General features: G+C 38.1%; 1 long non-coding RNA gene across 1 annotated transcript; it reads right to left on the reverse strand.

The window, feature by feature from the left end:
• Nucleotides 1-778: 778 nt before the first annotated feature.
• On the reverse strand, nt 779-8562 carry LOC143848200 (uncharacterized). The gene is made up of 2 exons (XR_013235341.1): nt 7826-8562; nt 779-1083 (listed from the first exon to the last, which is right to left on the reverse strand). It is a non-coding gene; the product is annotated as an uncharacterized LOC143848200 (long non-coding RNA).
• Between the last annotated feature and the right edge of the window lie 2526 nt (nt 8563-11088).

An 11088-nucleotide genomic window follows, 5' to 3' on the forward strand; every position in this document is an offset into this window, starting at 1 on the left:
TCATGAGATTAGAGTTTTCAGGTTTGAAATTAAAATTTTCCTTAATCTAATGAATACAGTAATATATATTGTGGTTTGGAAACAGCTTTAGGACAGATACCTGTTCTCATACTGTTTCAATGCATGTATAGTGTTTGTTGAATATCCCCAAAGAAAATGGCTTGGAATGCTCAGAATGATGAGTAACTTCCAGCCCTTTGAACCTTCCAGCAGCCCTCATTTCGTTGTATAAAGATAGTGATGTCAATGTTTTCTTAGTTAGGCCCTTGGTCTATTTTGAAAGTTGTTTAGTGAAGTGAATTAAGGTAGGTTTGATATTGATATTAAAACAGGTTAGTGTAATTCTTATTTTTATTTTTTTTATGAATATTATCTTAATTTGAAAATGATGTTGAGTCAATCATGTTTGGTTAATTGTAGATTCTAGTCTCTAGAATTCCATGTTTAGTAATAAACAGATTTTTGACAGATTATTTGATTATCAATTAAACTTGTATGAAATGAGATTCGTGGTCAAAATTTCTAGAGTTGATTCATGAGTTAAGATTGTCATTTTTGGAAAGCTAGATAAATAGAATGGTCTAACAAATTTATTAAGGCTATTTCTTGACTGAGAGGTTTCTTAAGTTTTATATATATATATATATATATATATATATATATATATATATATATATATATATATATATATATATATATATATATATATATATATCTGTTTATGAAAGTTTTGGACTATAGTACAGGGATTGTTTTGGTGTGGTTAGAAAGAAATGAGTTATCTTTTAAATATGCTCCCTGTTTTAGTATATTTAAGTCCATGAATATGCTCCATGTTTTAGGCTCATTTTTAAGCAATTCAGCGCCATTTTAATTACAGTTCAAGCCCCCTGTTTAATACAGATCCAGCCCTATTTCTGCCTTTGTTTTAGCACAGTACTAGTCTATGTTGCCGTCCAGTGTCGCACGCAGATTCATCCATATTGCAGCCTTCTCACCACGTTGTTGCTGCCCTTTATTTTAGCATAATTATGTCCACATTTTCGCCTCAGTTTTTAGCACAATTCTATCTGTAATTCTGCCCTGTTTTTGGCACAAGTGTAGTTCATTTTCTGCACAATTTTCTGCTTACATTTCAACTCTATTCTTGTACTAGTTTAATCCACATCTTAGTTTTTTTTTTTTTTAGTCCAAGCTTTGGCACTATTCAATTCATGGTTTCTGTCATATGTTTTGTATAAATTTGGCCCACATTCAGCCCATGGTTAGATTCTTTGTTTTTGGCACAAATCAGCCTATGGTTATGCTCCCTATTATGTATGTATGAAGGTCTATGTGTATATGTGAGTGTGTGTGTGTGAATATAGATGTGAAATAGTTATAAGAGATTAGTAAGCATGCTGTTTAGTTTATATAATGGTATAACATTACTTTGTTAAGCTCATGAATCTATTAAGAAATTGTAATAATCTTTGGTGATCACTTTGGCACTTGGAACACTCTTATGTGCAGTCCTCACTTCACATTGGCATTTAGAATATTCTTTCACTTTGATATGTGTATTACTCACTTCATTTTAATATTTACAACCCTCTCACACTTTAATAGTAATAGCTATCTCCACTTTGATATTGGTAGCCTCATTTCACTTTGACAATATCGACCATCATATCTTAGATTTAGTTGCACTTCATTGCTTACCTATATTAAATAAATTTTTTTTTATATAAATTGGAAATATCATTTGATGCATTTATATAATCTGTTAAGAATTTTAATATTCTTCTCTAGTACTAAGTTTTGAGTTAGGGTTTGAAGATGGTAATAAATGGTATTCAGGTAAGATTATCTCAAAGTTTATTATACTCATTCCTTTTTATTTAAATAAATTGTTTTAAGGAAGAAGGAAATCAGATGACTACTCTATTCGATGTTCTTGACATGAGTACTGTCTGATTTCAAGGCGGTTTGTAGAAATATTATCATGTGTATTATGATATCAGATGATTACTTTAGCATCATCTGATTTCATCCCCATATTGGGGTGGTGTTTGTGGTTGGGCATAGAAGTATTTGATATTGTTTTTTTTTTTTTGCTTTATTAGGCTATCCAGCGGCTGGTCTGGACTAATTTATGCTGTTTATCATTTTATGATTGCTATAGGTTGTGTATTTTTTTTAATTGAAAATTCTTCTTTGCTTAACACTTGTTTCATTTTTATAAAAATAGAATGGGTTTGCGATTATCTTTTTCCTCTCTCTTTGATTAGACTAGTACAGTCTTTTGAATTTTTGATTAGATTTCTTTAGATACTAGAACCTATACTAGAAGACATACTTTGTCTCTTTAGGCGATCCTCTTTTGGAGGCATGCCTCTTTTTTTAGCTTAAAGGAGTTTGCTTTGATTTTGATGAAAGGTGTACCTCATAGGAGGCATGCCTTGCCTCATTTAGAAAGCCTTTGAATCATTCGTTTGAGTGATGATGTTATCAGGGGAGTCTTTGACTCATTTGATCTTTATTAATGTTATTAGGGAGTCATCTTTCTGGGCATTTTAAGTAATTAGCCTTTAGAAGGCCTGCTTGGTCTTATTTGTAGAATCCTCTCAATTAATTGTCTTAGCCTTGCTTCCCCCTTTGCAAGGTCAATGATAAGATTACTTGGAGCCCATCTTTGTGTGTGTTTGGGAGACCCGCCCGGTCTCATTCTCTTGTTAGATCTCCTCTTTGTGTGTTGTTTGGTTTTTGGGAGAACACCCTACTCGGCTTGGCTTCATACCCCTATCCTATATGGGTATCTGGTTGCACATTTGTTGCATCCTAGGGCTAGGTAGCTGTCCGGCCCTGCTGGGTGTTTTACCTTTGCCAAATATGCACAAGGTTGTGTGTTTAGGAGACCCGCCCGGTCTCATTCTCTTGTTAGATCTCCTCTTTGTGTGTTGTTTGGTTTTTGGGAGAACACCCTATTCGGCTTGGCTTCATACCCCTATCCTATATGGGTATCTGGTTGCACATTTGTTGCATCATAGGGCTAGGTAGCTGTTCGGCCCTGCTGGGTGTTTTATCTTTGCCAAATATGCACAAGGTCTCTTATTCCTTTTTACTTATGAGCTTCTCCTTATTCGATAGTCTATTCGCATAGGAGTCAGTCCTGATTAGAGAGTCTTTGACTCATTAATTTTTTTTTAGGTGGTGTTATAGGAGAGTCTTTGACTCATTTACCTTTTTCGGTGGCTTTCTAGAGAGTCTTTGACTCATTTATCTTTAGTTGGTGTTAGCGGAGTCTTTGACTCGTATTTCCGTTTCTTTTAGAGAGTCTTTAACTCATCTATTCTTTAGTTGGTATTAGTGGAGTCTTTGACTCATATTTCTTTCTCTTTTAGAGAGTCTTTGACTCGTCTGTTCTTTAATTTGGTGTTATTGGAGTCTTTGGCTCATTCTTTAGTACTGTTAGTAAGGAGTTTCTCTTTAGTTATGTTGTCATTTCTTCTTCTTTGGAGACTAGCCCAGTCTCATTAGAGCTTTGCCTTTTGGGATCTTAGATAATTTTTGTTGTCCTTGACGGTTAGTTTACCTGGTTTAGGGGTTTCCCCTGTTGGCTCTAGGGTTTGGCCCTAGGGTTTTTGCTTTATATTTTCCCTTAGGTCTTTGACCAAAAGGGTAAAAACTCTTTAAAAAAAAAAACTTCAAAAAACATTTTAAAATCCAAAAACTTTGAATATTTTAAAACTCAAAAACATTAGAAATTTAAAATATCAAAAACATTTGAAAAACTTTAAAAAGCCATTAAATCATTTGGAGTGTTTGCTTTTAGTGATAACAATTAGGAGAGTTCGATTTCGAACTACGTTGGCTTGATCCTCTTCCACGAGGTACGTAGTGCAGCTTGAGATACATATCCCAAGTCCAGCCAAACTTTTGTAAATAGCATTTTAAATCTTTTTGAATAAGCAACATTTAAAACCTTGTTTTCAAAAGATCTTCCTCTAGAGTTAGGAGTTTGTCCTAGGTAGAGAGTTTTAGAGTTAGGAGTTTGTCTTTGATTTGTTGTGTGCTTGTTTGTGTTTGTTTTAGAGTTAGGGGTTTGTCCTAGAGTTATAGGAGCGCCTCCGTCCGGTCAGTTGGCGATTCACATCGCCGACTGATGACTAGGTCTAGGATGCGTTAATGATCCCATTATTTTCCTTAGGACACACAGCTTAGTTACACATAGGTTGTAGGAACCACCTGCATTAGCTTAGGGCTAACCTGCATTTAGCTAGGGCATATAGGGTGTCCTAAAATCTACAATTCACTGAAACCTAAATAATCGTTCATGAAGCTTTAATAACTAGTCTGGTCTTTTAGATCGAGTCTAGGATAGAGGTCTAGGTGTCTTAGGCATCATAGCTTAGAATAGGTGCGAAGAACTACGTTGCCTTGATTCTCGTGGAGGCGGGGATACGTAGGCTTCTTTGGATGAACATCAGACCATCCAAGGACTCGGGCTAAATCGTTTAGAGTCTTAGGATTTGTTGTGTCGTTATATTGTATATTTTGTTGTGTTTTCTTACTTTCTTGTGCAGACCTATACCTTTAGCTGTAGCTTGCATGTGTATGTCCACCAGAACTTAGACCCCTATTAGGTATGTCACTTATAACCTAGCTTTGCTTAGGTGACACACATTTTTCATTTCATTTTGTGTATGCTTATTTCTTTATCCTCAGGAAATGCATGCTTAGGTAGACGATTCCTGAGAATTGTTCCTATTTCATATGATTTTCACCCGAAATTCTTTGAGGTTAATAATAAATGGCATAAGAGACCAAGTGCTTGCACTCGGACGAATCGGGGGTGCTCTCAGACCTTCTCCATTCGTAATCAGGCACGAACCCATATATATTTCTGGTTATCCATGGTATACAGAGCATATTTTTGTTTAAAGGATCCATGGCCGTATACCGTGGATGGCGACTCTGAGTTTGTTTAGATACGTTTCGAATCCGGACTTGTTCCCGAATCGAGAGGTATCTCTTTATATCGCCACTCGTGCTATGCTATGAGGGTGGCATCTGTTTTGAGAGTTCCTTGGTAGAGCTCTCCATTCACGTGGATGATCCAAGAGGCCGCTGGGGGCTCGTCCCCCACCTCTCTCTCGGATCGGGGTCCACACTTAGCCATAGTAGAAACATAAAAGATATCTCTAGGGTGTTGGTGTGCATAAGCAACAAGCCACCAACAGGAGGGCATATCCTGGCATCAAAGAAAAAATGGATTTATGAGGAGATCTGACAAAATTCACATCCCCTAAGAACACATTTAGTTTAAATTGGGAGACTTGCACCCGAACTATCTTTCGACCTTCTATTTGTGCATTGAATCTTTGACACCAATGATCTTCCATACATAGATGGGCTCGCCATTTAAGCTATATCATAAGATGTCACCCCAAACAATTTGATTGACCATTAGATCCAACCGATCAAATTAGATTTGCTCCAATTTCTTACAAATGCGTGAGTGTGGTACCCTGATCCCGCGAGAGGGGCGTGGGGCGCGAGCCGCCGCGCGCTCTCTCTCTCTTGGTCTCTCGTATCCACTCGATTGGCGTGTGCATTTTATTATTGATTTGAATTAATCTTTCCTGTGAACTTGGGATCACTAAGGCAATCCGAATTCCACACGAAAGAGACTGACAGAGTCGCCACCTAGATGTGGGATCTAGGACCCGTAATTAACCAGAAATCTAGACTCGCTACCTGGTTACGAGAATGGAAGGTATGGGGAGTTATCCACCACATGCACCATTCTTGCCCGATAATCGGTCTTCGATTCCAAAAGCTAACTCTTTTAAATTTATTTTAAATGGCTCATTCAACTCTATGTTAATGTGCGAACTAAGTGACATGCATCCTATGATCTAATTTCAATGTGAATCCTAAATGTGTATCTTGATTTATTAATTTGTCTGGATTCAATCTATGTGAAAGTTCTCCTAAAATTCTAATTTCATGGAAAGTCCTAAGTGATTTGATTAAGCATTTACAAGAAAATTAATATACAAAACACCACAATTTGTTTGTGGTGCCGACTCGCGGGTGGTATGCCATCAGACATCCAAGCTGCCTACGTACCCAAGCCTCACTGGGATCAGAGTCGACGTAGTTCGGTGCACCTAAGCTAAGCTACTTATGCCTAACTCAACTAGGACACCGACCTAGACGGGATTGACTGTTTCAACAGTTTTAGGAGAAGTTATTTAATTCAAGTTGAGGATTTTATTATCTTAGGATTTCATCTAAGATGCTATATGATTCTCATCTAAATGCAAATGGTCCCTTAGACTAATGCAGGTTTGCCTACATCCTAGTTTACTAGGCTTGTCCTAGGGAAAGATTGGGTGACTAGTGTAACTAGACCTATGGCACGGTTGCTATACATAGCAAGCGTCCGTGATGAGGCTGGACTCCTAACTCTAGGACTCCCTAAAACCTAAGACTCCCTAAAACTTAGGACACGACACGACACGACACCAGTGTTCCTAAATTGGGCTCTAAGGGTTCCTAAAGGAATTTTGAATCCACCGGCTCTTGGGAATCTCGAATTCTTTTGGGTTTGTGGAAACTTTTAGAGTTTTCTTGAAGCTTTTATTATCTGAAGGTATTTAGTGTGTTTGGTAGCTTTTAAAGTTGTTTATTTAGAAGGTTTTAGTTTCATTTGAAATTTTTAGTGGTCTTTTGGTTAATGTCTTTTAACGGATTTTTATCAGTGGATTTTAAATGGGTGAATTTTAGTTTTGTTAATTTTAGGTTGGATGTACTTTAGATTAATGTCTTTCGATTTTGGTTTGGAAAATGACGTTAACACAACCAAGTTTTGACAATTGCACAAATTCGACAAACCATTGACCATTAAAAGATCTGACAAATGCAGCCCACTAAAACTGTCGTAACTCTTTAACCGCTTGGCCAAATTCAACGTACAAGCATGCGTTGGAAAGATCTTTTATAGGGCTACAACTTTGTAGTTCTCCATTGTTTGTAAATCTGTGATTTAGAGGTTCGAATTTGTGTTGCAAACAAAAGGACAGCAACATTAAACTGGAAATGCCTAAAGGTGTGCCGCAACCATTTTGGACTTAACTTTTTAACCGCTCGCTGTCTGATCTAGCACGAATACTCGTTGGAAACGGCACGAAAATATCTACGACTTTGTAGTTAACCATTTCCCACGATTCTGTTGTTTAGAGGTCGAAAAATCTGTTTAAAGTCTAACAGCTAGCACTATGACGGGAATGATATTGGCACCCCCATGTTTTCTTTTGATAGTTCTTATTTTTTTAGTGATTAAAAGACGGTGAATATGAAAAATGGCTTGAATGGGCCTGAGATTAGATTCGAATGGGATGTTTGAAAAAGGGGTTGTTTTTATCTACTTGGCAAGGTGGGGTATGGATATTGGGTTCTTGAGATTGAGTGGGGGCTGTTGTTATCAAATTGGAGTGGGGGCTGTTGTTATCAATTGAAAGATGGAGGTTTTGTAAGCCAAATTAAATGGGTTTTGATAATTCATGTAAAATTCAAGTTTTCTTTCTTGTAAATGTTCAAAATTTTTAATGAATTGTTTTCCCAAAAGAAATCTAAATTCCCTAACAAGCCAATGATTTCAACATCCCATTGCAAATAGGTTCTAATGACCCTAACACATTAATCATATTTAGCATAAGTGAGAACATGACCAAGGCCAAACTAGTACAAAATTAAACATGACATCAACCAAAATATACGCAAAACAACACTCAATCCTACAAATATAGAAAAGAAAATAAAATTCCAAAAGACATACCTTTTTGTAGACGATATTCCATGCAAACTTATGGAGAAGAGGGATTTGGTCTAGAGAGAGGGCTTGAATTTTCTAAGAGAGGGGTTCTCTCCTCTTTTCTTTTTTTTTCCTTCTTCTCTTTGGTGAGATGAGAGGGTATTTATAAGAGAATGGGATAGGAGGTTAGGTGAGGTTAGGTGAGGTTAGGTAAGGTTAGGTGAGGTTAGGTGATGTTAGGTGAGGTTAGGTGAGGTTAGGTGAGGTTTGGATGGTTATGATGGGAGGAGAGGTTAGGTGAGGTTAGGTGAGGTTTGAATGGTTAGGATGAGAGGAGAGGTTAGGTGGTTTTGGATGGTTAGACCCAGGTCATGATCTGCCATTGATCTAACGATTTACGGAAATCGGGTCTCGGAATGGAATCAGGGTCCGGGCTATGAAGTGACCCTAGCTTATTTTGTCCCGATTGATGATCCGTAAAGTCAGATCAAGATATTAATGACCTAAAACATATAAATCAATGATAGAGGGGGTTCTCACATGGATTTAACACACTAATTTATTTGTTGATTAAAACAAAACAAAATGGGGTGTCTACAGATGCCCCTCTTTGGTAGAGATGACGTAGTCATTGAATACCAAAGTTAAAAATGACAGAACCATTTTGCGTAGTTTTAATCGACAAAGGACTCTCTAGATACAACGCACCTTAACATAATGCAAAACCTTAGATGAAACCCTAGAACTTGAATAATAATAAAAACTCGATGCGGCGCCGTTCACAAACGGGCAATTAGAGAATGAGATATCATTTTCGAATGGATTCTGAAGGGAAAGGACAAAGATCGCTCTCAAACAGTTTTTAGAAGGAGATGAGACGCCGCTCACAAGCGGGTTCAACGAGGATAAGAAGCATTCCCAAATGGACTTGGATAATGAGGCACCGTTCACAAACGGCCTCAAGGAGGATAGAAAACCATTCACAAATGGACTCGAGAAAAGAGGCACCGTTCACAAACGGGCTCAAGGAGAAGACAAGACCATTCACAAATGGACTCGAGAAATGAGGCACCGTTCACAAACGGGCTCAAGGAGGAAGATACCATTCACAAATGGATTCGAGAAAAGAGGCACCGTTCACAAACGGGCTCAAGGAGAAGACAAGACCATTCACAAATGGACTCGAGAAATGAGGCACCGTTCACAAACGGGCTCAAGGAGGACGATACCATTCACAAATGGATTCGAGAAAAGAGGCACCATTCACAAACGGGCTCAAGGATAAGACAAGACCATTCACAAATGGACTCGAGAAATGAGGCACCATTCACAAACAGGCTCAAGGAGAAGACGAGACCATTCACAAATGGACTCGAGAAATGAGGCACCGTTCACAAACGGGCTCAAGGAGAAGACGAGACCATTCACAAATGGATTCGAGAAATGAGGCACCGTTCACAAACGGGCTCAAGGAGAAGACAAGACCATTCACAAATGGATTCGAGAAATGAGGCACCGTTCACAAACGGGCTCAAGGAGAAGACAAGACCATTCACAAATGGACTCGAGAAATGAGGCACCGTTCACAAACGGGCTCAAAGAGGACACGAGACCATTCACAAATGGACTCAGAAAATGAGGCACCGTTCACAAACGGGCTCAAGGAGAAGATGAGACCATTCACAAATGGACTCAGAGAATGAGACACCTGTTCACAAACGGGTTCGAAGAGAAGACGAGACCATTCACAAATGGACTCGAGAAATGAGGCACCGTTCACAAACGGGCTCGAAGAATTTAGGGATTTTTTTATGAACTTGAATTTGACGTATGAATGGATTTTTATTTTTATTTTTTAATTAAGGATTTGGATTTGATAAATTTTTTTATTTTTGGAAAATGAGGTACCGTCCGCAAACGGGCTCAAGGAGAAGATGAGACCATTCACAAATGGCCTCGAGAACAGAGGCACCGTTCACAAACGGGCTCAAAGAGGACATTAGAGCATTCACAAATGGACTCAGAGAATGAGAAACCTGTTCACAAACGGGTTCAAGGAGAAGACGAGACCATTCACAAATGGACTTGAGAAATGAGGCCCCGTTCACAAACGGGCTCGAAGAATTTAGAGATTTTTTATGAACTTGAATTTGACGTAGGATTGGATTTTTTTTTTTTTTTTTTTAATTAAGGATTTGGATTTGATAAATTTTTTTATTTTTGGAAAATGAGGTACCGTCCGCAAACGGGCTCAAGGAGAAGATGAGACCATTCACAAATGGCCTCGAGAACAGAGGCACCGTTCACAAACGGGCTCAAAGAGGACATTAGAGCATTCACAAATGGACTCAGAGAATGAGAAACCTGTTCACAAACGGGTTCAAGGAGAAGACGAGACCATTCACAAATGGACTCGAGAAATGAGGCACCTTTCACAAAAGGGCTCAAAGAGGACATGAGATTTTTCATGAACTTGAATTTGACGTAAGATTGGATTTGTTTGAATCGGGGATTGGATTTGATGAATTTTGGATTTTTTTTTTTTTTTTTTTTTTTTTGAACTCAATGAAATCGGGGACATTATAGATCGTGCCCAGTAAAGATATTGGAAACCAAGACTTTGACGAATGATGAGACGACCAACCTTATGAACGAAGAACCATTAGTAACAAGAATGGATTAGGAACACTTTTATGAAACTTCAACAAGATTTTTCTCAATGAGACTGTTGGTCTTGTCTTCTGGGGATTTTGATAACTGAAACCTTGAACAAGATACTTGAAATTGGTAATTTAGAACAACGGCTCTCTAACATGGAAAAGCGGGATCTGTTTTTTGACAGGTGCTTAGATGAACATTTCTTGACCAGGATAGTATTTAACTAACCGGAAGGAAATTCTGAATTTTAATGGTTCATCTTTCTGAGAAATTGGCTCAACCACCATTGCATCTGGGGCTCTTCCAAGCTTAAGGTGCCTTCCTGGGGTATGATCTTTTTACGGAAGCTGGGCTTTCTGATGTTTCTACTTCTGAACTCTTCTGAGTTGATCTTCTTTGAAATGTAGCTGTTTGACTAGATTCTCGAACCCTTTCAGGTATAATTGCAGGGAGCTGCCTAGGCCGGGCCTCCTTCACCAAGACAGTTACATCATTTGGACATAGGAACGACGATTGACTCTTTCTAAAGAGAAAACTTAGATGAAAGGCACTACTCAAAGGATTGAGCAGCCCTGAAGGAGTGAACTTAGAATAACAAAGATTGACTGACTATACTGACAAACACAGTG

Source organism: Tasmannia lanceolata, unplaced genomic scaffold (genome assembly GCF_043159265.1).
Source record: "Tasmannia lanceolata isolate RefF3 unplaced genomic scaffold, GAP_Taslan_0.1 ptg000016l, whole genome shotgun sequence".
NCBI classification, from domain to species: Eukaryota; Viridiplantae; Streptophyta; class Magnoliopsida; order Canellales; family Winteraceae; genus Tasmannia; species Tasmannia lanceolata.